Source organism: Eriocheir sinensis, chromosome 20 (genome assembly GCF_024679095.1).
Source record: "Eriocheir sinensis breed Jianghai 21 chromosome 20, ASM2467909v1, whole genome shotgun sequence".
In the NCBI taxonomy this organism is placed as follows: Eukaryota; Metazoa; Arthropoda; class Malacostraca; order Decapoda; family Varunidae; genus Eriocheir; species Eriocheir sinensis.
In genome coordinates, this window is record NC_066528.1 from 11,865,524 (window position 1) to 11,880,326 (window position 14,803).

At 45.2% G+C, this 14,803-nt stretch overlaps 2 long non-coding RNA genes across 19 annotated transcripts; one reads left to right on the forward strand and one right to left on the reverse strand.

Moving 5' to 3' along the window:
- Positions 1-1,459: 1,459 nt before the first annotated feature.
- On the reverse strand, positions 1,460-3,176 carry LOC127001181 (uncharacterized). 14 transcript variants are annotated; one of them, XR_007754859.1, is made up of 6 exons: positions 3,042-3,176; positions 2,881-2,960; positions 2,641-2,720; positions 2,400-2,479; positions 2,240-2,319; positions 1,460-1,596 (listed from the first exon to the last, which is right to left on the reverse strand). It is a non-coding gene; the product is annotated as an uncharacterized LOC127001181 (long non-coding RNA). The 14 variants fall into 14 exon arrangements; XR_007754854.1 differs by having other exon boundaries at positions 2,400-2,560; XR_007754855.1 differs by lacking the exon at positions 2,881-2,960 and having other exon boundaries at positions 2,400-2,560.
- On the forward strand, positions 1,535-3,168 carry LOC127001182 (uncharacterized). Of its 5 annotated transcripts, none has more exons than XR_007754868.1 (5): positions 1,535-1,630; positions 1,871-2,032; positions 2,274-2,353; positions 2,835-2,995; positions 3,076-3,168. It is a non-coding gene; the product is annotated as an uncharacterized LOC127001182 (long non-coding RNA). The 5 variants fall into 5 exon arrangements; XR_007754869.1 differs by having other exon boundaries at positions 1,871-1,951; XR_007754870.1 differs by having other exon boundaries at positions 1,545-1,630; positions 1,952-2,032.
- Positions 3,177-14,803: the final 11,627 nt, after the last annotated feature.

Below are 14,803 nucleotides of genomic sequence, written 5' to 3' on the forward strand. Positions count from 1 at the left end.
ACTCTACCGATCTTGGTATCATCTGCAAATTTACTAACATCACTACTAATTCCTGTGTCTAAGTCATTGATATAAATAATAAACAAAAGTGGACCTAATACCGAACCTTGTGGGACCCCACTCGTAACACATCCCCAGTCAGATCTTTTACCATTGATTTGCACTCTTTGCTTCCTATTGCTAAGCCACGCCTTGACCCAGTTCAAAACTTTACCCTCTACTCCGTGAGCCTGTAATTTAAGCAACAGTCGTTGGTGAAGAACTTTGTCAAACGCTTTACTAAAATCAAGATAGATTACATCATAATTTTCATCTCTGTCAACCGCCTCAAATACTTTATTGTAGAAGGACAAGAGATTGGTGAGGCATGACCTACCTTTTGTGAACCCATGCTGCGAGTCGTGAATTAAGCTATGTTTCTCTAAATGCTCCTGAATGTTCCTGGCTATTATGGACTCCAGCATCTTCCCTATAACCGATGTTAAGCTAATTGGGCGATAGTTTGAAGCAACTGACCTGTCCCCTTTTAAAAATCGGCGTCACATTAGCTACTTTCCATAGGCTCGGCACATAGCCAGTATTTACCGACATCTTAAAGATGTCGGTTAGTGGGTCACTGATTATATCACCTAGCTCCTTTAATACCCTCGGAAATATCCCGTCAGGACCTGGCGACTTGTTCTTCTTAAGCTTATCTATCTCATCCTGAACTACTTGCCTGGTAATGATTATATCCCTCAATTTATCACCATCCCCGCCCTCGTACACCTGAACTCTTTCCGGTATAGTCGTTCGATCCTCCTGTGTGAATACTGAAAGGAAGTAGTCGTTCAACAATGTGCTCATATTTTCGTAATTTTCTACTAGCTCCCCTGTGTTTGATTTCAGCGGTCCAATTTTCTCCCGTGTTTTTGTTCTATACATCTGAAAGAAGCCCTTAGGATTACTTTTCGCCTCATTTGCTACTTTGATCTCATAGTTCTTTTTTGCTATCCTGGTGTTTTTCTTAACTAATCTAGATAGTTCGACGTACCGGCCCCTGAGATGTGTTTCCCCATTCTTTATTTTCTGATAAATTCCCTTCTTTAACCCAATCTCGTGTTTTAGTCCACGAGTCATCCACTTAGGATCATTGTTTTCTTTTCTAAGTGTTCGCTGTGGTATATGCTGTTCTTGCCCCTCTACTATTACTCTGCGCCGTCCGTGTGTTCCCGAGGCGGCCGCGGCACCACACTGTTCCGGGGAGGGGACGGCGCTGTGCAAAATACCCCAAAGATGCAAGAAAAGCACAGATGTTTGTTACTTCATAGCCGTGTTGTACTAAAAGTTTAGGTTTTCTTTTAACACCGTGAAAGTTGCCTGTAGTAGCTACGTGTTTTGTTCTGTTGTAGCTTCTAGTGTGTCAGGATGGCCGTGGTGCTGGCCCAGGCACGCGTAATGCAGCCTGAGGATTTTGCACAACAGCGGCGGGCACTCGCTGAAACTTGTCACCATCCAACACAACAGTGACGAGTACCTAGGCATGAAACACATCTCCCGCCCCCTCAAAGGTAAAGGGATTAATATGTCACCATCCAACACAACAGTGACGAGTACCTAGGCATGAAACACATCTCCCGCCCCCTCAAAGGTAAAGGGATTAATATGTCACCATCCAACACAACAGTGACGAGTACCTTGGCATGAAACACATCTCCCGCCCCCTCAAAGGTAAAGGGATTAATATGTCACCATCCAACACAACAGTGACGAGTACCTTGGCATGAAACACATCTCCCGCCCCCTCAAAGGTAAAGGGATTAATATGTCACCATCCAACACAACAGTGACGAGTACCTTGGCATGAAACACATCTCCCGCCCCCTCAAAGGTAAAGGGATTAATATGTCACCATCCAACACAACAGTGACGAGTACCTAGGCATGAAACACATCTCCCCGCCCCCTCAAAGGTAAAGGGATTAATATGTCACCATCCAACACAACAGTGACGAGTACCTAGGCATGAAACACATCTCCCCGCCCCCTCAAAGGTAAAGGGATTAATATGTCACCATCCAACACAACAGTGACGAGTACCTTGGCATGAAACACATCTCCCGCCCCCTCAAAGGTAAAGGGATTAATATGTCACCATCCAACACAACAGTGACGAGTACCTAGGCGTGAAACACATCTCCCCGCCCCCTCAAAGGTAAAGGGATTAATATGTCACCCTCCAACACAACAGTGACGAGTACCTTGGCATGAAACACATCTCCCGCCCCCTCAAAGGTAAAGGGATTAATATGTCACCATCCAACACAACAGTGACGAGTACCTTGCCATGAAACACATCTCCCGCCCCCTCAAAGGTAAAGGGATTAATATGTCACCATCCAAGACAACAGTGACGAGTACCTTGGCATGAAACACATCTCCCGCCCCCTCAAAGGTAAAGGGATTAATATGTCACCATCCAACACAACAGTGACGAGTACCTAGGCATGAAACACATCTCCCCGCCCCCTCAAAGGTAAAGGGATTAATATGTCACCATCCAACACAACAGTGACGAGTACCTTGGCATGAAACACATCTCCCGCCCCCTCAAAGGTAAAGGGATTAATATGTCACCCTCCAACACAACAGTGACGAGTACCTTGGCATGAAACACATCTCCCGCCCCCTCAAAGGTAAAGGGATTAATATGTCACCATCCAACACAACAGTGACGAGTACCTTGGCATGAAACACATCTCCCGCCCCCTCAAAGGTAAAGGGATTAATATGTCACCCTCCAACACAACAGTGACGAGTACCTTGGCATGAAACACATCTCCCGCCCCCTCAAAGGTAAAGGGATTAATATGTCACCCTCCAACACAACAGTGACGAGTACCTTGGCATGAAACACATCTCCCGCCCCCTCAAAGGTAAAGGGATTAATATGTCACCATCCAACACAACAGTGACGAGTACCTTGGCATGAAACACATCTCCCCGCCCCCTCAAAGGTAAAGGGATTAATATATCACCATCCAACACAACAGTGACGAGTACCTTGGCATGAAACACATCTCCCGCCCCCTCAAAGGTAAAGGGATTAATATGTCACCATCCAACACAACAGTGACGAGTACCTTGGCATGAAACACATCTCCCGCCCCCTCAAAGGTAAAGGGATTAATATGTCACCATCCAACACAACATTAACAAGTACGAAAGCATGAAATACGTTTTCCCTGTCTCCCAACGAGCAAAAAAGATTGACTGATTTCTCACAATCCAAAACAACTGTAACAAGCAGGGAAGCATGAATTACGTCCCCGCCCCCAACGGGAAAAAGATTGACTGATTTATGAAATTAAATACCATAAAAAAAGTTGAAATGACGTGCATAACGCGGTGCTGCAGACTGATCACATGTATTAATACACGCACGTCAGGGCTGAACACAATATAATGACGTGCACAATGTGGTGCTGCAGACTGATCACATGTATTAATACACGCACGTCAGGGCTGAACACAATATAATGACGTGCACAATGGGGTGCTGCAGACTGATCACATGTATTAATACACGCACGTCAGGGCTGAACACAACAGCATCACACAGTTGCGGAACACTCGCATGGACAAGTCACAGAGCAATACAGAATAGGGATACACATGTACAAGTATTATAAAGTAAGATAAGCATCTGAACAAAATCATTTTGATGATCATTAACAGTATTGTTTAAGACACATGTTTCCTTATTTGTTAACTTATTAACTAAATCATCGAGATCAGAAAATCAGCAACAGATTCTCAGTAGATCGCTGTAGCTGTATCTTCACTGTCCACTAAAGGTCCCTTCGGCGCCTACAGCAGGACCTGGAGTTGCTGTTCCCTGGCGGCCCCTGTCAGTGAGCCGGGCAGGGGTTCGTGCAGACTGTTCTCCACGACTTCTGTCTCCTGCTGTTCCCTGGCGGCGGGGGTCACGGGGCAGGGGAAGGGTTCGTACAGACTGTTCTCCATGATGTGCACTGAACCTATCTCCGGTGAGGCTGGAGAAGAGAATGTGCGATACTGGATCTCTGCAGAGGTGTAGAGTATCATTATTATTATTATCATTATTATTATCATTATCATTATCATTATCATTACTATTATTATTATTATTATTATTATTATTATTATTATTATTATTATTATTATTAGTAGTAGTAGTAGTAGTAGTAGTAGTAGTAGTAGTAGCGGCAGCATTAGTAGTAGTAATAGTAGTAGTAGTAGTAGTTGGTAGTCAGTAGGTGTATTTATGTAGTAACAGAGCAACAGTAAGAAGAGGGATAAATGACCCGTGAAGTGCAATTCCTGAATGACAAACATGTATGATCAACACATTAGTTTTGTACACGTGCTTCTTCCAGGTGATTAGGACACACACACGGCCTTTGTTTGTTGATGTTAGAGTGGCCTGCGTTAAGATGGCGGCGGCAATTACTTGGGACGGGAAGACAGGAAATGATTACGTATTCTCTCTCTCTCTCTCTCTCTCTCTCTCTCTCTCTCTCTCTCTCTCTCTCTCTCTCTCTCTCTCTCTCTCTCTCTCTCTCTCTCTCTCTCTCTCTCTCTCTCCTAAGAAACAAGTTTGATGAACTGCGATGTCTTGCTCTGACTGAAAACTTTGACGTAATTGCTACAACCGAAACATTTATCGACACCACAAATATTGATTTAAGTTCCGAATACAACATAGATGGCTACAGACTCTTCAACAAGGATCGTGTAAACCGTAGAGGTGGTGGTGTCGCCTTTTTTGTCAAAAGCTATTTGCAACCCACTGACAAAACACCAAGAAACAGTAACGTTGAACATTTGTGCGTGCGAGTAAACACTGCAAAAGTCAATTTAAATATATCTGTCACTTACAGGCCTCCGGGGCAATCACTCGATGCCGATCTTGAAATGTACAGCGTCTTAAGGCAGTCACTTAATAACAGCGACTCACTGATATTAGGAGACTTTAACCTCCCCCATATCGACTGGGCGACACTGTCGGGTACAGAAGGTGAGTCCCATAGAATGATCGAATTTTTAGAAGAAAATTATCTAAGCCAAATGGTTTCTGAACCAACTCGTCAAAATAACATACTTGACCTTGTTATAACGACCCAAAATATGTCACGGTTCCTGCGATCATAAACTAGTGCGCGATGACATTAGAGCTCAAACATCGGTGACTGGAAATAAAGTAAAGGTGCCCAATTTCAAAAGAGCCAACTTCGTAGAAATCCGACGAAAACTAATAGATATGCAACTATCAGATGACGGCAATGTAGAGGACGCCTGGCTAAGCTTTAAAAATCACTTACTCACTCAGCAGGATAGATTTGTCCCCTTGTGCGAGAAGCGAATTAACACTAATAAAAGCCCACCTTGGTTTGATAACGAAATTAAACACTCAGTCAAGGAGAGAAAATTGTTTTACAGGTTAAAGAAAGAACAAAGCACGCCCGAAAACATTAGACTCTACAATGATGCCAGGCGACGAGTAAACAGATTAGTGTGTCAGGCAAAGCGTAGATATGAAGAAAATATTGCAGCCAACTGTAAAAATAATCCGAAATCCTTCTTCAGTTACATAAACAACAGAAAGGCGATCAGAAGTGGAATTGGACCCTTAACAAACAGCGACGGTGCACTAGTGACTGACAGCCAACACGTTGCAAACCTATTAAACAATTACTTTTCCTCGGTGTTTAATACTAACACTCCTCCCACCACTACCACCAACACCAGTACTAATGTAAATCCCGAGCATGCATTGCCTAACTTTGAAATAAAACCCGATGAAGTCCTTAAAGCCCTCAAATCACTTAAAACAAATAAAAGTCCTGGACCTGACAAAGTATATCCAACTCTGCTGAAAGAAACAAAGAGCGAAATACTCTCCTCCCTCACAACCGTATTCAATATGTCCTTGCGACAAGGCATCGTCCCTTCGGATTGGAAAAAGGCTAACGTGACACCGATTTTTAAGAAAGGAGACAAAAAAGTACCAGGTAATTACGGGCCCATTAGTCTAACTTCGGTTGCAGGTAAGCTACTTGAGGGCATAATTAGAGACAAAATTGTGAGTTACTTTGAAAGCCACTCATTAATTGGGGACTCACAACATGGCTTCCGAAACAAAAGATCCTGCCTATCAAACCTATTAACCTTTTATAACGACCTCTTCACTGTTTTTGACGTAACCAAATCAGTGGACGTAGTCTATCTTGATTTCCAGAAAGCGTTTGATAAAGTCCCGCATCATAAATTACTTTACAAATTAAAGCAAATAGGCATTGACGGTCAATTAAACCAATAGATCGCGAATTGGTTGAGCAACAGACAGCAAAGAGTAGTTATTGACGGATTTAACTCAGAGTGGGCACCGGTCACTAGTGTCGTCCCTCAGGGCTCGGTTCTTGGCCCAGTGTTCTTCATTATTTACATCAACGACGTGGATGTTGGACTCAATAACCGCATTAGTAAATTTGCAGACGACACAAAGATTGGTAACTCGGTTCTCACTGACGAAGACAGGCAAAGCCTCCAAGAGGATTTGCACAAAATTTCAGCTTGGTCGGATATATGGGAGATGCCCTTTAACGTAGACAAGTGCCAGGTCCTTCAAGTTGGAACGAGGAATAAGAAGTTCGATTACGAAATGCGCGGCGTTAAACTCAAAAGCGTTCAATGCGTCAAGGACTTGGGGGTCAAAATCGCGTCAAACCTCAAATTCTCACAGCAATGCATCGATGCAGCAAATAAAGCGAACAGAATGTTGGGCTTCATTAAAAGAAACTTTTTATTCAAGAATAAAGATGTAATACTTCCGCTCTACAATAGTTTAGTCAGACCCCACTTAGAATATGCGGTACAGTTTTGGTCTCCCCACCATGCAAAGGATATTGCTAAATTAGAAGGTGTTCAGCGTCGGGCAACGAAAATGATCCCTTCCTTGCGCAACAAATCCTACGAAGAAAGGCTTTCTACCCTTAACATGTTCTCTCTTGAGAAACGTCGCCTCCGAGGAAAACTGATCGAATGTTTTAAAATACTTAATGGTTTTTCATGAATGTTGACAGATCAACATTGTTTTTGATCGATGACACTTTGCGCACGAGGAACAATGGCGTAAAACTCAGATGTAGACAAGTAAATTCAGACTGCACCAAATTTTTCTTCACCAACGTTGTAGTGCGAGAATGGAATAAGCTTCCACCATCAGTGGTCCAGTGTAACACGATTGACTCCTTCAAAAATAAGCTCGACGTTACTTCCTTCAACTTAATATCAACTAGAGTAGAAATGCAACGTTTTGGAGCCTTCTGATTAATGTAAAATCACTTAGGTTTAAGGACAGACCACCTAGTCTGGACCATGGGGTCTGTGTGGTCTGATTTTCTATGTAAATTCTCTCTCTCTCTCTCTCTCTCTCTCTCTCTCTCTCTCTCTCTCTCTCTCTCTCTCTCTCTCTCTCTCTCTCTCTCTCTCTCTCTCTCAGTACTCACCCTGCCCCTCTCCCTGTCCACGCCGTCGCCTCCGGTAGGTCACACACACCACAATGGCCAGGATCACCGCCACCACCACCGCTATCGGCACCGCTATCGGCACCGCTATCACCACTGTCGAAGAGGAGAGAGACAGAGTGACCTTTCCTTGTGGGGGCGAAGGTGTGGACGTGGTGTGGCTGTGGTTGTCAGGGTGGAGGAAGAGCTTGTAAGAGGAACACCTGGAGGGGCTGTGGTGGCATAGGTTGTGGAGGGTGTTGTGGTGGTAGTGTCTGGAGGTGTAAGTGTTGTGGTGGTGGTGGTGGTGATGATGGTAGTGGTGTTGTGGTGTTGGTACATTGAGGTGGTGTTGTTGTGATGGTAGTGGTGTTGTGGTGTTAGTACCTTGATTTGGTGTTGTTGTGGTGGTGGTGGTGATGATTGTGGTGGTGTTGTGGTGTTAGCACCTTGAGGTGTTGTTGTTGTGTTGGTGATGGTGGTGGTGATGGTGGTGATGATCGTAGTACCTGGATGTGCTGTTGTTGTTGTGGTGGTGGTTTTGTAAGTACCTGGAGTTGGTGGTGTTGATGTGGTGGTAGTGGTGGTGGTGGTACCTGGAGGTGGTGGTGTTGATGTGCTGATGGTGGTGATAGGGTCGGGCGGATCCGTGCAGGTGGGTGGGTTCTGCAGGTTCGTGAATTGTGTTGGACCGTGACATCTGCCGCCCGTTTCTTCGGCTGTGCTTGTCCAGCTGGAAGAGCCGTGAGCCACAATACTAAGGCCAGTGATGACTTTGTTCCATGTTGTTTGCCTCGTGCATCTTGCACTGTATCCTTCAATGTTTAGGGTGAAATGCAGAAGTTGGTTCAATATATTCGTTGCTTCCACATCCACCTTCAATTTGATCCACTTGTTGTCGCTGTAACACTCGTTTAGGCCAAACCAGGCTTTTTGAAGATCTTGTGCAGAGATTAGCCCTTGTGTCACTTCAAGACTAACTCCCTTGAAGTCATCTCCCGGCTTCACGTACACTGTTGTCGACTCACTATATCTTCCTATTTCTCGTCTCTCCTCACAAATTGTCTCCTTCCCTCCTTCACTGACGACCACAACTTCATGAAGATCCTCACAGTCCCTGGTGCCGTGGGTGCCTCCAAGACGCAGCAGGAGCACCGCCGCCACAGCCACACGCCCCGTCATTACCCCAAGACACCCCAGGCCTTTGTGTGTCGTGCCTCCGTGTGTCTATTGATGTGACGGTGAGGGAGCCGATATGGACGCCGGATATACTCCATGATTATAAAATGCCAACACACACACACACACACACACACACACACACACACACAGAAAATGCTCCCTATGTATCATCACTTACACGCCTGTTCCACGTGGTCATGTCAGCTGGTATGAAGACTGCTTGTGGCTCATTGTTTACAGGCGTCCCCAAAGTGGTCAGTACAGATCCGCCCAGGGCTCGGCGGACCATTCTGTGCCATGAACGTGAAATAAACGCCCATGAAAATCCGATCGATCTCCTTCACGGCATCTGGAAATGGTTGACGTGAGTGGCGGAAGCGTCTGGCAGCACCGGCCTGGGATTGTCAGACTTCCTTTGCATTTCAGATTTTCAGATTTTGTTTGAAGGAAATAATATGCACACTTTCATGTTAAAAAAATAAATGAAATATAAATAGATTAATGATAATGGAGAAAAATATTACGAATGATAAACGTAGATATAACTTATTAATGTAGATAACATTTGTGATAAAGGAATGATTTTCATGGCATACTCGAACTTTAAAACTACTCAGTAAAAATGGTCAATATATTCTGGTGTTGGCACTCTGGCACCTCTCGGACGAACGTTGTTATCACAGGAAAGTTTCACGACACACGCAGAGCAGTGCGGGGCAACAGAGACGCTTAACATTGTATTATTATGTTCATTAAACTATCAGGCACACACAATCCTTTTTATAATGATACGGTACTTATACTGGGAAAAAAAGACACTTATTGAGGAGACAGTGCGATAATTCCCAACTGAAAACGTGACGACAACTGAAGGCACAGCGTTACGATGTTGATTGTCGTACTCAGCACATTATATTTCCCGGTATCTGCCCTAAGCCTGCCGCCCCCACACAAATAACGATACTGAATTATGCTTAATGTTAAAACCTTTGATTATAGATCTTCTTTTTCTAGTGGAAACGTTAAATCAACGTTCCTAAAACGCCCATCATTACCGTATTTCTTACTTCTCAAACGCCTGATCAGAAATCCGAAATGATACTTTTTTGCCAAATGTTACGTTTTCAAATTTCCACAGCGAATTTCTCTGTTGGTGGTGAGCAGGGCTGCCAGATTATCGTATCCACCATTGTATTTACCGCTTTTAGACACTTAACTATAGCAAAAAGACACTAATAATACAACCTTTCAACGTTAACTATAGATAAATGTAGTTTTTGGAGTGGAGGAGACAGTTTTTGGGTCGGAAATCGGAAAACATAAGAGGCTGAGTACGACAATCTGGTGACGCAGGTGTCGAGTCAGCGTCGGAGTGTTGGTCAGTGAGGAGGGGCGTGCAGGTGTGAGTCAGTATCGGAGTGTTGGTCAGTGAGGGTGGGCGTGCAGGTGTTGAGTCAGTGTCGGCGTGTTGGTCAGTGAGGGCGGGCGTGCAGGTGTTGAGTCAGTGTCGGAGTGTTGGTCAGTGAGGGTGGGCGTGCAGGTGTGAGTCAGTGTCGGCGTGTTGGTCAGTGAGGGCGGGCGTGCAGGTGTTGAGTCAGTGTCGGAGTGTTAGTCAGTGAGGATGGGCGTGCAGGTGTTGAGTCAGTGTCGGAGTGTTGGTCAGTGATGGTGGGCGTGCAGGTGTTGAGTCAGTGTCGGAGTGTTGGTCAGTGATGGTGGGCGTGCAGGTGTTGAGTCAGTGTCGGAGTGTTGGTCAGTGAGGGCGGGCGTGCAGGTGTTGAGTCAGTATCGGAGTGTTGGTCAGTGATGGTGGGCGTGCAGGTGTTGAGTCTGTGTTGGAGTGTTGGTCAGTGATGGTGGGCGTGCAGGTGTTGAGTCAGTGTCGGAGTGTTGGTCAGTGATGGTGGGCGTGCAGGTGTTGAGTCTGTGTTGGAGTGTTGGTCAGTGATGGTGGGCGTGCAGGTGTTGAGTCAGTGTCGGAGTGTTGGTCAGTGATGGTGGGCGTGCAGGTGTTGAGTCAGTGTCGGAGTGTTGGTCAGTGATGGTGGGCGTGCGGGTGTTGAGTCAGTGTCGGAGTGTTGGTCAGTGATGGTGGGCGTGCAGGTGTTGAGTCTGTGTCGGAGTGTTGGTCAGTGAGGGTGGGCGTGCGGGTGTTGAGTCAGTGTCGGAGTGTTGGTCAGTGATGGTGGGCGTGCAGGTGTTGAGTCTGTGTTGGAGTGTTGGTCAGTGATGGTGGGCGTGCGGGTGTTGAGTCAGTGTCAGAGTGTTGGTCAGTGATGGTGGGCGTGCAGGTGTGAGTCAGTGTCGGAGTGTTGGTCAATGAGGGCGGGCGTGTGGGTGGTGGCGTCACGTTGTGCTGACTGATGCGTGGACTAATCCAAAGTTACGGAGACTGAGGCGGGACACAAAGGCCGGGGATATGGAGGTGACAGCCCGGAGCCCCAAAGTGATATGGTAGGAGGCATTTAAGTACTGTTTAGAGAGAGAGAGGTTCGAAACACGTGCTCCATTTCTCTCTCTCTCTCTCTCTCTCTCTCCCATGGCTACCACACTCCTACCTTGTATCACCTTTTCAGAGAGTCAAAGTGATATGGTAGGAGTCATTTATGTTGTTTAATTTAATGCTTGTTCAAATTCCTCCACCTCCTCCTCATTTTCACTGTTTTTATCTATATTAATATCTAGTCGAAGAGGCCTAGGGAGGGATGTGAAGGATAGGAGGGATGCAAGACGAGGGGCATAGGAGTTTAATAGAGGATGACTAGGCTATTGCTGGTTAATCTAATGCTTGTTCAAATTCTTCCTTTTTCTCCTCCTCTTCTTCTGCTACCAACATTATTTTTCACCCATTTTCACGGTTTTCATGAATTTACTTAGTGGAAAAAGCCTAGTAAGGGATGTGAGGGATAGCAGCAAAGAGACTATAATACCCGTTCTACAGTCTCCTTGGATAGCAGCGAGGCAGGAAGTGGAGCATAGGAGTGTAATAGAGGAGGGCTAGGCTATTGCAAGTTAGCCTAATAGTTGTTCGGACTCCTCCGCCTCTTCTTCGCCTACCAATTCACCATTTTAACCGCCCATTTTCACGGTTTTCATCACTTAGTCGAAGAGGTCTGGGAGGGATGTAAGGGATAGAAGGTAGGAAGAGGGACATAGTTTCATTAGAGGATGGCTAGGCTATTCATGGTTAGCCTAATGGTAGTTCAAATCCCCCCTTCCTCCCCTTCTCTGCGGCCACCAACACGCTATTTTAACACATTTTCACGTTTTCATCACATTTCTTATCATTTCCTCCACTGCATAGCGATATGAATATTGTACACATGTTTCTTGTATTGCTCCAAATCACACCATGTATTGCCTGCGGGTTGGGATGGCGTGTTCCTCCCTTATTTGGTGTGTACGTTAGAACAATGAACCATCAATCATTTAATCAATACATCATTAAGTAGGCTAAATATGGTAATTACTAAAACCAGAAGTTAGTTATTTAGAAGCAAAAAAGTTGTAGACTTTTAAACTCAAGGGGGCGTATGAGACAAAAATATTGAAATGTCCCTTAGAATTACCATTTTCTGTTTGTGTTTCCTGAGAGAGAGTTTGGGTGAGGGAAAACTGTGTTAAAATATTAATGAAATCTGACGCTTGTATTTAGACAAGGATTACCCTTTTATGACTCTCCCTCACGCTAGGAGAGAGAGAGAGAGAGAGAGAGAGAGAGAGAGAGAGAATGTAGTTTTTGCTAGTCACATTCAGTATCACCACCATCACTACCACTATCATCACCACCACCTCCACCACCACCACTATTACACTGGTGGTGATTGTAGGGGTGATGATGTTGTTACGTGGTGGTGAGTGTACATTGGATGAATCTCTCTCTCTCTCTCTCTCTCTCTCTCTCTCTCTCTCTCTCTGCACCGTTTTTTTTTCTCTACCTTTATTTTTTCACTAATTTATTTATTTTTCTGCCTTTCCCTTCTTTCTTTATTTTTATCTTCTTCTTTTTCTTCGTCATCCTTCATGATCCTCGTTCTCTTACTATCACTCTTCCTCCTTCTCCTCCGACCGTCACTTCGCTGCGTCGGGAGTAAACTGAATATTGAGGTGCTTTCATCTGCTCCTCAATATCGAGGTGCTTTCATATGGTCCTCAATATCGAGGTGCTTTCATCTGCTCCTCAATATCGAGGTGCTTTCATCTGCTCCTCAATATCGAGGTGCTTTCATATGGTCCTCAATATCGAGGTGCTTTCATCTGCTCCTCAATATCGAGGTGCTTTCATATGGTCCTCAATATCGAGGTGCTTTCATCTGCTCCTCAATATCGAGGTGCTTTCATATGGTCCTCAATACCGAGGTGCTTTCATCTGGTCCTCAATATCGAGGTGCTTTCATCTGCTCCTCAATATCGAGGTGCTTTCATCTGGTCCTCAATATCGAGGTGCTTTCATCTGGTCCTCAATATCGAAGTGCTTTCATCTGGTCCTCAATATCGAGGTGCTTTCATCTGGTCCTCAATATCGAGGTGCTTTCATATGGTCCTCAATATCGAGGTGCTTTCATCTGGTCCTCAATATCGAGGTGCTTTCATATGGTCCTCAATATCGAGGTGCTTTCATCTGGTCCTCAATATCAAGGTGCTTTCATCTGCTCCTCAATATCGAGGTGCTTTAATCTGCTCTTCATTATCGAGGTGCTTTCATCTGGTCCTCAATGTCGAGGTGCTTTCATCTGCTCCCCGGGCCCCAAGTGGCTGTCGAGCAGATTAAATCACCAAAGGGGACAACCTCGTATTGAGCCAATAGGCTTTCTGTTGCCTGCATTTCCATGTTTCCTCCTCCTCCTCCTCCTCCTATCACAGTACAGTTTTAGTAGACATAAAAAACACTAGAATCCCTCTGGTAGCCTGACTCCTTATAAAACTTAACCAGCAAACAGCCAACCTATAGTTACCCTCCTTACATTTACTCCATCTTCCCCTTCACCAAAAAAACAATGTATAAGTGGGAGAGATGAGAGCAAAGTTACAAAAACATGGAGTGCCGCAGGGGACGGAGTAGGAGGACTGGAACCTGTTGCCCCATTGTTAGTCTTAGGATCAGAGCGTACTGTGTTTAGGTATATATGTTAACTGAAAGGGTTCACGAGATTAGGCAATGGTTCTTTAGTGGGAGAGGAGGAGGAGGAGATAGGGAGGTGAGGAAAGACCCAGCAGGAATTAGGAAGAGGAGGAGGAGGAGGAAAGGGAGGAGGAATTGACGAGGCAGCCTAGGTTGTATTATACTTGACTTTGAATGAGTAGAGACGGGAAGAATGGAGGAGGAGGAAGGAGAAGTAGGAAGAAAAGGAGGAAGTAGAGGAGGTGGGAGTGTTGAGAGAGAAAGAAGAGTAGGAAGGGAAATAATGAAGTAAAGGAAGAAGAGGAGGAAACGTTGAAGAAGGGAGAGGAGGAGGAAGAAGGTGAAGGAGGTGGGAGTGTTGAGAGAGAAAGAAGAGTAGGAAGGGGAATAATGAAGTAAAGGAAGAAGAGGAGGAAACATTGAAGAAGGGAGAGGAGGAGGAGGAAGGTGAAGGAGGTGGGAGTGCTGAGAGAGAAAGGGGAGCAGGAAGAGGAAAAAGGAGTCAAGAAAGAAGAAAGGAAGAGGAGGAGGAAGAAGGGGGAGGAAGGAAGAGTATCGAGAGAGAAAGAGGAATAGGAGAGAGAAAAACAGTTGGGAGGGAAGGAAGTGAATGAAGAGGAGGAGGAAGAAGGGGGAGGAAGGAAGAGTATCGAGAGAAAAAGAGGAATAGGAGAGAGAAAAACAGTTGGGAGGGAAGGAAGAGAATGAAGAGGAGGAGGAGGAAGGGGGAGGAAGGAAGAGTATCGAGAGAGAAAGAGGAATAGGAGAGAGAAAAACAGTTGGGAGGGAAGGAAGAGAATGAAGAGGAGGAGGAAACATGAAAGAGGAAGGAAGAGGAGGAGGAAGAAGGTGAAGGAGGTAGAAGTGTTTAGAGAGAAAGAGGAGTTAAAGAGGAAAAAGGAGTAAAGAAGAAAAGAAGAGGAGGAAACATGAAAGGAGAGAAAGCATGGAAGAAAGAAGAGGAGGAATGAAGA